At 40.5% G+C, this 14,588-nt stretch overlaps 1 protein-coding gene across 1 annotated transcript in view; it reads left to right on the top strand.

Annotated features, from left to right (window-relative positions):
* dars1 (aspartyl-tRNA synthetase 1) overlaps positions 1 to 14,588 on the top strand; it is a 94,865-nt gene that overhangs the window by 41,008 nt on the left and 39,269 nt on the right. The gene's annotated exons all lie outside the window — the stretch shown is intronic.

Here is a 14,588-nt window from a genome sequence, read left to right as displayed (position 1 = left end):
CTCTCAGTCTTCTAAACTCAATGGTATACAAGCCCAGTCGCTTCAGTCTTTCAGTGTAAGGTAATCCCACCATTCCAGGAATTGACCTTGTGAACCTACGCTGCACTCCCTCAATAGCCAGAATGTCTTTCCTCAAATTTGGAGACCAGAACTGCAAACAGTACTCCAGGTGTGGTCTCACCAGGGCCCTGTACAGCTGCAGAAGCACCTCTTTGCTTCTATACTCAATTCCTCTTGTTATGAAGGCCAGCATGCTATTAGCCTTCTTCACTACCTGCTGTACCTGCATGCTTGCCTTCATTAATTGGTGTACAAGAACACCCAGATCTCTCTGTACTGACCCTTTACCAAAATTGATTCCATTGAGGTAGTAATCTGCCTTCCTGTTCTTGCCACCAAAGTGGATAACCATACATTTATCCACATTAACTGCATCTGCCATGCATCTGCCCACTCACCTAACTTGTCCAGGTCACCCTGTAATCTCCTAACATCCTCATCACATTTCACCCTGCCACCGAGCTTTGTATCATCAGCAAATTTGCTAATGTTATTGCTGATACCATCTTCTATATCATTAAGATATATTGTAAAAAGCTGCGGTCCCAGCACGGATCCCTGCGGTACCCCACTGGTCACTGCCTGCCATTCCGAAATGGAGCTGTTTATCACTACCCTTTGTTTCCTATCAGCCAACCAATTTTCAATCCAATCTAGTACTTTGCCCCCAATACCATGCGCCCTAATTTTACTCACTAACCTCCTGTGTGGGACTTTATCAAAAGCTTTCTGAAAGTCCAGGTACACTACATCTACTGGATCTCCCTCATCCATCTTCAGAGTTACATCCTCAAAAAATTCAAGAAGATTAGTCAAGCATGATTTCCCCTTCATAAATCCATGCTGACTCCGTCCTATCCTGTTACTACTATCCAGATGTGCCGTAATTTCATCCTTTATAATAGACTCCAGCATCTTTCCCACCACTGAGGTCGGACTAACTGGTCTATGATTTCCTGCTTTCTCTCTCCCACCTTTCTTAAAAAGTGGTATAACAGGAACCGACCCCGAATCTATCGAACTCTGGAAAATAATCACCAACGCATCCATGATTTCCCGAGCCACCTCCTTCAGTACCCTGGAATGTAGACCATCAGGCCCTGGAGACTTATCAACCTTCAGACCTAACAGTCTCTCCAACCCCAAATCCTGGCAAATATAAATTCCCTTAAGTTCAGGTCCTTCAGCCACTGTTACCTCAGGGAGATTGCTTGTGTCTTCCCCAGTGAACACAGATCTGAAGTACCCATTTAATTCTTCTGCCATTTCTTTGTTCCCCGTAATATATTCCCCTGTTTCTGTCTTCAAGGGCCCAATTTTAGTCCTAACCATTTTTTTTGCCTTGCACATACTTAAAAAAGCTTTTACTATCCTCCTTTATATTCTTGGCCAGTTTACCTTCGTACCTCATTTTTCCTCTGCATATTTCCTTCTTAGTAATCCTCTGTTGCTCTTTAAAAGCTTCCCAGTCCTCAGTTTTCCCATCCCAGGGAAAAGACTTTGTCTGTTTATCCTATCCATGCACCTCATAATTTTGTAAACCTCTATAAGGTCACCCCTCAGCCTCCGACCTCCAGGGAAAACAGCCCTAGCCTGTTCAGCCTCTCCCCATTGCTCAAATCCTCCAACCCTGGCAACATCCTTGGAAATCTTTTCTGAACCCTTTCAACTTTCACAACATCCTTCCGATAGGAAGGAGACCAAAATTGCATGCAATATTCCAACAGTGGCCTAACCAATGTCCTGTACAGCTGCAACATGACCTCCCAACTCCTGTACTCAATATTCTGACCAATAAAAGCAAGCATACCAAACGTTGCCTTCACTATCCTATCTACCTATGACTCCACTTTCAAGGAGCTATGAACCTGCACTCCAAGGTCTGTTTGTTCAGCAACACTCTCTAGGACCTTACCATTAAGTGTATAAGCTGAAAATGTGTTGCTAGAAAAACGCAGCAGGTCAGGCTGCATCCAAGGAATCCCAGGTCATCTCCTCTGCACTTCCAGCAACACATTTTCAGCTCTGATCTCCAGCATCTGCAGTCCTCACTTTCTCCATTAATGTATAAGTCCTGCTAAGATTTGCTTTCCTAAAATAAGCCATCCCAAGGATTATGTGCAAGATGCTGGATTTCTGAAACAAAAGCAGAAAGTCGTCAGAAGCGTTGCAGGTCTGGCAGCATCTGTGGACAGATAAACAATATTAATGTTTTGAGAAATCATAATAAATTTGAGGATTGGCAATGTTTTAAGAATAAAACAAAGGAGGAGCAAAGAACTGATGAGGAAAGAAAGAATAAAATATGACTACAATCTAGCAAAAAACATAAGAATTGAATGTAAAGTCTTTTATAAGTACCTTAAAAGGAAATGTTTGACTAAGATGAATATGGGTCTATTAAATGCAGAGTCAGGAGAATGATAATGAAGAAGAGAAATGGCAGAGAAGCTAAATGATTACTTTCTGTCTATTTTGAATGAGAAATCTCCCAGATGGAGAGGTCCAACTCATAAGGGAGAATAAGGAATTGAAAATAATTAGTAGTGGTAAGAAGGTTGTACTGCAGAAATTACGGGGATGAACCTGATATCTCAGAATGTTGAAAGCGGTGGCTGTGGAGATCACATAGAATTTTAGAATCATACAGTATAGGAGAGACTCTTTGGCCCATTAAGTCTGTACTGTCAAAAATCTACTGCTACTGAGGTTTCCTGTCTCAACTACCCTCCCAGGTTGCACATTCCAGCTGCCCATCACTCTCTGCGGTGAAATCGTTTTTCCTCAAATCCACTCTAGACCTCCTATCTTTTACTTTAAAATTATGACCCTTGTTACTGTAGTTAGTGCAGTGGTAATCATCTTCCAATATTCCATAAGTTCTATAATTTTATAAATGTACTGGTATAGATTATGGATTGGTTAACAGACAGAAAACAGAGTAAGAATAAATGGGTCATTTTTGCATTGCAGACCATTAGGTGACTGGTGTCTAGTGAGATAGTGCAAGGATCAGTACTTGAGCCTCAGCTTTTCACATTATATATCAGTAGTTTGGAGGTATAGAACAAACATGATATTTCCACATTTGGAGATGACACAAAGCTGAGCATGGATGTTGTAATTTATAAGGAAGATTAAAAACGTTTTCAGGATTTGAACAGGTTTAGTGATTTGGTAAGAATATGAAAGATAGTGTTATGAGAAAAAATGTGAAGTTATCCACTTTGATAGGAAGAACAGGTACATAGAATATTTCTTAAATAGTGAGAAGTTAGAGATTGAAAGAAGCAAAAGTGGCCCTTAGTAGAGTGATATGCTCCTCTTGTCGGATGTGGGAGTTTAGGGAGAGTGCCGGTTACTGAGGATTACATCTGCAATAAATGCCATTGGTTGCGAATCTGAACAGATCGAATGGAGCATTTGGATAGGCAGTTAGCGGCAATGAGGAATTTACAAGACAAGGGGATGAGATGAATGGCAGTTACAGGAAGGGGAGGAAAGTCTCAGATATAGTCACATAGATGGGATAATTCCAGGAAAAGTAAGAGAGGTAGGTCGATAGTGCAGGATTCTTCTGTGGCTATCCCCATTTCAAACAAGTATGCTGTTTTGGAAAATGTAGGGGGTGATGGATTCTCAGGGGAGCGTAGCACGAACAGCCAGGTTTCTGGTATTGAGAAGGCTCTAATTAATGAGAGGTATGTCGGGTTCTAAGAGATCGATTGTGTTAGGGGATTCTCTAGTCTAAGGTACTTACAGAAGTTTCTGTGGCCAGCAGCGAAAAATCAGAATAGTGTGTTGCTTTCCTGGTGCCAGGATCAATGATGTCTCCGAGAGGGTGCAGAATGTTCCGAAGGGGGAGAGGGGCCAGCAGGAGGTCATTGTACACATTGGAACCAACAATATAGGAAGGGAAAATTCTGAAGGGGGATTACAGAGAGTTGGGCAGGAATTTAAAAAGGAGGTCTTCGAGAGTAGTAATACCTGGATTACTCCCGGTGCTATGAGCTAGTGAGGGCAGGAATAAGAGGATAAAGCAGATGACTGCATGGCTGAAGAGCTGGTGTATGGGAGAAGGATTCACATATTTGGATCATTGGAAGCTTTTTTGGGGTAGAAGTGACCTGTACAAGAAGGGCGGATTGCATGTAAATTGGATGGAGACTAATATACTGGCAGGGAGATTTGCTAGAGCTGCTCGGGAGGATTCAAACTAGTAAAGTGGGGGGGTGGGACCCAGGGAGATAGTGAGAAAAGATTTCAATCTGAGACTAGTACAGTTGAGAACAAAGGCAAGTCAAGCAGGCAGGGACAAAGCAGAGAATAAGGTAGGACTGATAAATTAAACTGCATTTATTTCAATGCAAGAGGCCTAAAAGGGAAGACAGATGAACTCAGGGCATAATTAGGAACATGGGACCGGGATATCATAGTAATTACAGAAACATGGCTCAGGGATGGGCAGGACTGGCAGCTTAATGTTCCAGGATACAGATGCTACAGGAAGGACAGAAAGGGAGGCAAGAGAGGAGGGGGAGTGGCGTTTTTGATAAGCGATAGCATTACAGTTGTACTGAGGGAGGATATTCCCGGAAATACATCCAAGGAAGTTATTTGTGTAGAACTGAGAAATAAGAAAAGGATGATGACCTTATTGGGAAATTGAGAAACAAATTTGTAAGGAGACCTCAGCTATCTGTAAGAATAATACGGTGGTTATGGTAGGGGATTTTTACTTTCCAAACATAGACTGGGACTGCTGTCATGTTAAGGGTTTAGATGGAGAGGAATTTGTTAAGTGTGTACAAGAAAATTTTCTGATTCAGTATGTGGATGTACCTAATAGAGAATGTGCAAAACTTGACCAACTCTTGGGAAATAAAGCAGGGCGGGTGACTGAGGAGTCAGTGGGGAAGCACTTTGGGGCCAGCAATCATAATTCTATTAGTTTTTAAATAGTGATGGAAAAGGGTAGACCAGATCTAAAAATTGAAGTTCTAAATTGGTGGAAGGCCAATTTTGACGGTATTAGGCGAGGACTTTCAAAAGCTGATTGGACACAGATGTTCGCAGGTAAAGGGACAGCTGGAAAATGGAACGCCTTCAGGAATGAGAGAATGAGAGTCCAGAGATAGTATATTCCTGTTAGGGTGAAAGGAAAGGCTGGTAGGTATAGGGAATGCTGGATGACTAAAGAAATTGAGGGTTTGGTTAAGAAAAAGAAGGAAGCATATGTCAGGTATAGACAGGATAGATCAAGTGAATCCTTAGAAGAGTATAAAGGCAGTACGGGTATACTTGAGAGAAATCAGGAGGGCAAAAAAGGGACATGAGATAGCTTTGGCAAACAGAGTTAAGGAGAATCCAAAGGGACAAATACATTAAGGACAAAAGGGTAACCGGAGAGAGAATAGAGTCGCTCAAAGATCAGCAAGGCAGCCTTTGTGAGAAGCCGCAGGAGATGGGGAAGATATTAGAATGAGTATTTTGCATCAGTATTTACTGTGGAAAAGGACATGGAAGATGTAGAATGTGGGGAAACAGATGGAGACATCTTGAAAAGTGTCCATATTACAGAGGAAGAAGTGCTGGATGTCTTGAAACGCATAACAGTGGATAAATCCTCAGGACCTGATCAGGTGAACCCTATAACTCTGTGGGAAGCTAGGGAAGTGACTGCCTAGCCTCTTACTGAGATATTTGCATTATCGATAGTCGCAGGTGAGGTGCCGGAAGACTGGAGGTTGGCTAACATGGTGCCACTGTTTAAGAAGGGTGGTAAGGACAAACAAGAGAACTATAGATGAGTGAGCCTGATGTCGGTGGTGAGCAAGTCGTTGGAGGGAATCCTGAGGGACAGGATGTACATGTATTTGGAAAGGCAAGGACTGATTAGGGATAGTCAACATGGCATTATGGAATACAGGGACAACTAGCTATTTGGATACAGAACTGCCTCAAAGGTAGAAGACAGAGGGTAGTGGTGGAGGATTGTTTTTCAGACTGGAGGCCTGTGACCATTGGAGTGCCACAAGGATCGGTGATGGGTCCACTACTTTTTGTCATTTATATAAATGATTTGGATGCAAGCATAAGAGGTATAGTTAGTAAGTTTGCAGATGACACCAAAATTGAAGGTGTAGTGGGCAGTAAAGAAGGTTACCTCAGATTACAACAGGATCTTGATCAGATGGGCCAATGGACTAAGAAGTGGCAGATGGAGTTTAATTTAGATAAATGCAAGGTGCTGCATTTTGGGAAAGCAAATCTTAGCAGGACTTATACACTTAATGGTAAGGTCCTAGGGAGTGTTGCTGAACACAGAGACCTTGGAGTGCAGGTTCATAGCTCCTTGAAAGTGGAATCGCAGTTTGATAGGATAGTGAAGAAGGCGTTTAGTATGCTTTCTTTTATTGGTCAGAATATTGAATACAGGAGTTGGGAGGTCATGCTGCGACTGTACAGGGCATTGGTTAGGCCACTGTTGGAATATTGCGTGCAATTCTGGTTTCCTTCTTATCGGAAAGATGTTATGAAACTTGAAAGGGTTCAGAAAAGATTTACAAGGATGTTGCCAGTGTTGGAGGGTTTGAGCTACAGGGAGAGGTTGAATAGGCTGGGGTTGTTTTCCCTGGAGCATCAGAGGCTGAGGGGTGACCTTATAGAGGTTATAAAATCATGAGGGGTATGGATAGGATAAATAGACAAAGTCTTTTCCCTGGGGCCGGGGAGTCCAGAACTAGAGGGCATAGGTTTAGGGTGAGAGGGGAAAGATAGGAAAGGGACCTAAGAGGCAACTTTTTCATGCAGATGGTGGTACATGTATGGAATGATCTGCCAGAGGAAATGGTGGAGGCTGGTACAGTTGCAACATTTAAAAGGATGGGTATATGAATAGAAAAGGTTTGCAAGGATATGAGCCGGGTGCTGCCAGGTGGCACTAGATTGAGTTGAGATATCTGGTCAGCATGAACAAGTTGGACCGAAGGATGTGTTGGCATGCTGTACATCTTAATGATTCAATGACCTGGGGCCTTGCCAATAAATTACTTTTATAATATTTTGAAATTTGGCATTCAAATGCTTGCCTTGTTGACTGCAAGATGAAAAGCTTCAGCAACATCTGTCTTTTCAGAAATGGACAGATTCTGTAATGCCAAGCACTGCAGTGATAAGGAGAAATGCATGATAGGCAAGACTTAATATACTGTAATATGGAGGAATGGATGTCCATCATTTCCAATACTTAAGTTTTTGACAATGTTTATGACAAATATGATGCAAAAGTGCTGTGTTACCATCTATCATGTTATTTTCTTCATTAAACTCACTTTTATCCTCAAGGACCAAGAGAAACATTGAATCAGAGTTTAAAGGCCATGATTAGAGCTTATTGTCAGGAGCAGACTAAAAATTGGCATAAAGAAATACCCTCATTGATGTTTATCATTAGTGATTTTCTTAATGGGTCCACCAGATTCAGTCCTCTTGAATTGATATATGGACATGAGGTGAGGCAGCACATTAAATAAACTAAGGATAAATTTAAGAACCAAAGCTCAGTGATCACATTTACAGCTGATGTTTCAGAAATTGTGAGAGTTAGCTAAAACATGTTTCAACTAAGCCTAACAAACAATTAAACTGGAGCAGGAGAAAGGCCAAAGCTTAAAATTTTGTTGTTGTTGGTGATAATTGAGAACCATTACCATCAAGGTTCATTGGACATTGTTAAATCAAAATGAAACTCAGTGATGTAAATTATGTAGCAAGTACTCCAGGCCGGTGGAAAATGAGGGGAGGTGTCGTGTTTAAGAAATATGGCAATTATGATAGAAAAACGTGCTTACTAAAACAAAATAAATCAGAAGTAAAATAAAAATATCAGTACAAATGGAGAACAAATATGAATTAGAAATTGAAGAGTTGATCTTCCAGTAACCAGATTGGATATTATGGAGTTGCTTAAACTGCATTCTTGTCAACAGGAATACTCATTACTACTAAAAGACCAGTTGAGCCTTGTGTTAGCTCGACATCAATTCATAATTTACAAATTCAATAACTCGGAAGAGATTGCTTAAGTTTGTTAATTTTTTTGGAGACATTTTGGGACAAGAACTTGGACTGTTTTGTTAATGTTTAATATTGCAGCCACGCCATTTAAAAATCATTTGTGTGACAGGCAAGAACAATGTAATAGTGGATGTTGTCAAAAGCAAATCTGAAAGAAACCGAATGCTGTGATCAAAATGCACTTGTGTATCTGATTTTTTATGAAAATTATTGTGTTTAGTATATTGCTACTGTTAACATAAAAGTTGTGCTAAAAGAACTATTTGATCGAAAATAGATACATTTCTTATCTTTTCTTTCTTTGGTGGGGAGGTGTGATGAAAGTTATATATACTTGTCATTTTTGGAAGTTGAATTTTCAAATGGAAGACAGAGAAATTTTAATCAGATCTGTGAGGGTTTCTTCAAATATCAGAATGTCATTCTGCAACAGTGACCCAGATCCATAATTTGCTTATGAAGGCTTGTGACTTGAGCCACCTGAATCTTTACCACAGAGGGCTGCTCAGACTGGCTCATTAAGTATATTCAAAGCTGGGATAGACTGATTTTCTAATCAGTAAGGGAATCAAGTGTTTCAGGGAAAAGGCAGGAAAGTGGAGTTCAGGGTGATCAGATCAGCCAGGATCTCATTGAATGGCAGAGCAGACTCCTACCTGGTCTGTGTAGTGTTAATGGATAGGATGTTTATACTATAGGGTTGGTTAGCCCAGTTGGCTGGACGGCTGATTTGTAATGAAGAGCAGCATGGGTTCAATTCCCACACCATCTAAGGAAGGACTGTCCTATATATTTATCATGTCCATTACAGAGAATTATAGACCAGTAAGCCTAACATCTGTATTGGCAAAATTCTTAAATCCATTATCAAATACTTTAAAGTGGAGCATTTAGAAAGCAATGGCAGGATCAGACAAAGTCAGAATGGATTTATGGAGGGGAAATCATGCTTGACAAATCTATTGGAATCCTATGAAGGTGTAACTAGTAGAATTGATGAAGGGGAGCCAGTCAATGTGGTATTTTTGGACTTTCAGAAAGTGTTTGACAAAGTCCCGCATAAGAGATTATTGTGTAAGATTAACGATCATGGGATTGAGGGGTGTATATTGAGATAGACAAAAAACTGGTCGGCAGAGAGGAAAGAAATAGGAGGAATTAATGGGTCCTTTTCAAATTGGCAGGTAGTAACTAATGGAGTGCCACAGGGTTCTGTTCTCGTGAGAGGTTTCAAGTGCAGGAGCAGGGATGTGTGCTGCAGTAATATAGGGTCTTGGTGAGGCCACACCTAGAAGCTTGTGTGCAGTCTTGGTCTTCTTTTCTGAGGAGGAATGCTCTTGCTCTTGAGAGTGTGCAGTGGACGTTTACCAGACTGATTTCAGGGGTTGCTGGTTTGACGAATAAGGAGAGATTGACTAGAGACGGATTGTTTTCGCTGGAGTTCAGACGAGTGAGGGGGGATCCCATAGAGACTTGCAAAATTCTAACAGGACTAGACAGGATAGATGCAGGGAGGATGTTCCCAATGGTAGGTGCGTCCAGAACCAGTCTGAGCTTTCGGGCTGGACCATTCAAGACAGATATAAGGAGACATTTCTTCACCCAAAGAGTGGTGAGCCTGTGGAATTCATTACCACAGGAGGTAGTTGATGCCAAAACATTGAATGTATTCAAGAGGTGGCGAGATATAGCACTTGGGACGAATGGGTTAAAAGGTTATGGGAGGAAAGCATAATTAGGCTATTGAGTTAGATGATCAATCGTGGTCATGATGAATGGCGGAGCAGGCTCATCGGGCTGAATGGCCTCCTCCTATTTCTGTCTTCTATGTTTCTAAAACCTCAGAGTTTAGATGGGCAGAATTTACTTTCTGGTGGGATTGAGTTTTTGAATTGGGTGCTGTGACTTAACAGGTTGAAATGTTGTTTTAATGTTTATGTTAAGTTTTTATTTCTAGACCATCTTCTACATCTATATCATCTGACTTGTTTTTCTTTTGTGTAACAAAGTTGTGTTTTTTTTGTTTAAAATTAGTTGCCATCTCTTAAATATGTTTCAGTGAATGACCAATTCAAAAATTAAATACAGCAAAGTTATTATTGACTGACCCCTATGGGACCAAGAGGTCCACATAACCACTATAAGAACACACAGTAATTAATAGAAACATAATGCAGGGATATACACACTGCTGTTCTACTTTAGAGTCAAAGAGTTGTACAGCACGGGAACAGACCCTTCGGTCCAACTCGACCATGCCGACCAGATATCCCAACCCAATCTAGTCCCACCTACTAGCATCTGGCCCATATCCCTCCAACCCTTCTTATTCATATACTCATCCAAATGCCTTTTAAATGTTGCAATTGTACTCCACCACTTCCTCTGGCAGCTCATTCCATACACGTGCTACCCTCTGCGTGAAAAAATTGCCCCTTAGGTCTCTTCTATATCTTCCCTTCTCACCCTAAACCTATGCCATCTAGTTCTGGACTCCCCCCACCCCAGGGAAAAGATTTTGTCTAAATGTCCTATCCATGCCCCTCATGATTTTATAAACCTCTGTAAGGTAACCCCTCAGTCTCCGACGCTCCAGGAAAACAGCCCCAGCCTATTCAACCTCTCCCTGTAGCTCAAATCCTCCAAACATGGCAACATCCTTATTTACAGCAGAAATCACCTAAATAACAATGTAACTTTGCCTTAAATAAAACGAATCAGCAGAGAGCCTTCTCTCACTGGCATCATCAGCTGGCTACTCGGCGATCGCAATAATACACTAAACATTGGGGATTTCAGGTATTTAATTTTTGCCAGTTTATCAAGAGTGCTGGTTTATCAGGTGCCTGTTAAACCAAGTTTGCTGTGTATGGGCTATCAAGTCAGGTTTTATTTTTGTATCCAGTATTGTCATCACCTGTGATCATATCATTTAATGGCTCGTTTCATTTTTTTATAAGCATGTATTCTGCTAAAACATATTGTGAATTGGTGAAACTCTGATTTTTTTTATAAGAAACAAAATTGTACATGGACAAAGCTCGTATTTGATCTATTCATTGTCCGTGGATAATCAAAAGCTATATTTTTTAAATAGGCAAGCACAAATGAAGATTGCTACCTTCAGCCTTTACTGCGAAATCAATTGAAATAGGATCAGTTACGTTTTACTTAAAACTACACTATTTTGCAGCTACATGAGTGTACTTGCACCAGTGCCATTGTTAAAGCAATAGAACATTTGTAATACTGTAATTTTATTGGTTCCTGTCAGTAAATGAAACAAATTTTAATTATAAATCCATGTCTCAGCCTTGAATGCAGCCTGCTTGTGTTCTCGGTTTGCAAGCTTTTCCTTGCTTCCCCTATTTTCCAATTTAGTGTGTATGTCAGATGTAAAGAAAATCAGTGCTTTCTAATTGTAAAAACTTTATCTGTTCCTAGGAATCATTTTAGCATGTTTCTCTCGAAGGAAAATAGCACATCAGTAATAATTGTTCTCCTCCGTGGTCATAAAAAGAATGGGAAGGCAGAGTGTAATCACAGAGCTGGGGCAACATCAAGTTTAAAATTTCATTAGTTTATTTTCTAAATGTGTGTGATTTCTGAATAGTAATTGAAGCATGCACAGATTTTAGTCACAATGTTCTGTGTGCTTAGAAGCCATTTTCAATAAGGTAGAAATCAAACACCTGGCAATTAATGGTGCCCGATTTTAAGTTTAATTTAGTTTTACTGGGCACCAGCTGCAAAGTGCACAGCTTCTATGTGATAATTCAGATTGTTATAATTTGTGTCTCCTCCCAATAACTTCAACTTCGTAATTAAAAAGACAGTCCGTTAGTGTGCCAACGTCTCCATGACCTGAAATTTGTTGCTTTATGCACAACGTGAAAGAAGTCACATGCTATAGAACTTGAAATTTTCCTTTGGCCTTAATACTATTGTATATTCATGTGAGTAGCTCACTATGTTTTGCTTAATAGTAATATTTATTTACCTTAGGGTAAATAGCCAAAGGCAGAAAACTGTAGCAAATGATGTTAAACTGTTCCAAATTCAACATAAAGTTCTTGGTTTTTTTGTCTTTTTAAATGGAACCTGATGATATTATAATCAAGAGAGTACCCAAGAAGAATGAAAGGTGATCTTATTGAAACAGATATGATTATGTTTTTGTGTGGAATAAAAATAGGGAACAGTACTTTTAAGACAGATGGACAGAAATGTTTTCTTGAGGATACTATAAGGCATGGGAACAGTAATAGATCATTCAGTCCATCAAATCTATTCCACTATTCATGACTGATCTGATAATCTTGAATTCCACTTTCCACCCTTACCATCACAATCCTTGATTCTCTTATTGATTAAAAATCTCTCTATCTCAGCCTTGAATATACTTAACAACCCAACCTGAATAGCACATGTGGGCAAGACTTCCGTATTCTAGATTCACTACTGTATGAGAAAAGAAATTCCTTCTTGTCTCGAAAGATGGTTATTAGCACATGGTATCTTTTTTTTCACAAATGTAGTTAAATTTATTCAATTTATAAAGGCAGGAGGAGTATACTTAAGGGGGAAATCAGGAGGGCAAAGAGGAGACATGAGATAGCTTTTGCAAATATGGTTAAAGAGAATCCAAAGGGTTTTTACAAATACATTAAGGACAAAAGGGTAACTAGGCAGCCTTTGCATGGAGCCGCAGGAAATGGGATAATACTAAATGAGTATTTTGCATCAGTGTTTACTGTGGAGAAGGATGTGGAAAATATAGAGTGTGGGGAAATAGATGGTGACATCTTGAAAAATGTCCATACTACAGAGTAGGAAGTGCTGGATGTCTTGAAATGCATGAAGGTGGATAAATCCCCAGGACCAGATCAGGTGTAACCTAGAATTCTGTGGGAAGTTGGGGAGGTGATTGCTGGGCCTCTAGCTGAGATATTTGTATTATCAATAGTCACAGGTGAGGTGCCAGAAGACTGGAGGTTGGCTAACATGGTACCATTATTCAAGAAAGGTAGTTAGGACAAACCAGAAAACTATAGACTGGTGAGCCTGATGTTGGTGATGGGCAGGTTTTTAGAGGGACAGGATTTGCACGTATTTGGAAAGGCTAGGACTGATTAGGGATAGTCAACAACATTGGCTTTGCGCGTGGGAAATTATGTCTCACTTGATTGAGTTTTTTGAAAAAAGTAACAAAGAGGATTGATGAGGGCAAAGTGGTGGACATGATCTATATCATTTCAGTAAGGCGTTCGACAAGGTTCCCCGTGGGAGACTGGTGAGCAAGGTTAGATCTCATGGAATACAGGGAGAACTAGCCATTTGGATACAGAACTGGCTCAAAGGTAGAAGACAGAGGGTGGTGGTGGAGGGTTGTTTTTCAGACTGGAGGCCTGTGACCAGTGGAGTGCCACAAGAATCGGTGCTGGGTCCACAACTTTTTGTCATTTATATAAATGATTTGGATGTGAGCAGAAGAGGTATAGTTAGTAAGTTTGCAGATGACACCAAAACTGGAGGTGTAGTGGATCAGTAAAGAAGGTTATCTCAGATTACAACAGGATATTGTTCAGATGGGCCAATGGGCTGAGAAGTGGCAGCTGGAGTTTAATTCAGATAAATGCATTTTGGGAGAGCAAATCTTAGCAGACCTTATACACTTAATGGTAAGATCCTAGGGTGTGTTGCTGAACAAAGATATCTTGGAGTGCAGGTTCATAACTCCTTGAAGGTGGAGTCACAGGTAGATAGGATAGTAAAGAAGGTGTTTGGAATGCTTTCCTTCATTGGTCAGACCATTGAGTATAGGAATTGGGAGGTCATGGTGCGAATGTACAGGACATTGGTTAGGCCACTTTTGAAGTATTGTGTGCAGTTCTGGTCTCCTTCCTATCCAAAACTAGAGGGCATAGGTTTAGGGTGAGAGGGGAAAGATATAAAAGAGACCTAAGGGGCAACTCGAGCTGCCAGAGGAAGTGGTGGAGGCTAGTACAATTACAACATTTAAAAGGCATTTGGATTGGTATATGAATAGGAAAGGTTTGGAGGGATATGGGCCGGGTGCTGTCAGGTGGGACTAGTTTGGGTTGGGATATCTGATCAGCATGGACGGGTTGGACTGAAGGGTCTATTTCCATGCTGTACATCTCTATGACTCTATGACTAAGCAGTATATCTCAAAAGTTTCAGTGGCATTTGGTGCACAATGGGATATGATCCAAGCTAAAACTGATTAATATTTTCTTTAGGAATCTGTTAACCTTGGGAGATGGGACAAATTGACTACGTTTAGAATGTTGTTGATTGTTTTAGATAATTTCAATTGCCATGATGGAATTTGCATTTTTGCCTTGACCGATGTATCTATTTCACTGCACTATGACACTGATAAATAAATTCAGAGTAAATCCAGTAATCTCACTGGATCACAACAG

This window comes from Chiloscyllium plagiosum, unplaced genomic scaffold (genome assembly GCF_037043375.1).
Source record: "Chiloscyllium plagiosum isolate Xiang-an unplaced genomic scaffold, Cpla_swu_hap1 HiC_scaffold_7, whole genome shotgun sequence".
Taxonomy (NCBI): Eukaryota; Metazoa; Chordata; class Chondrichthyes; order Orectolobiformes; family Hemiscylliidae; genus Chiloscyllium; species Chiloscyllium plagiosum.
The sequence above is the reverse complement of the archived record's forward strand: the minus strand, read 5'-3'. Positions and strand labels throughout refer to the sequence as shown.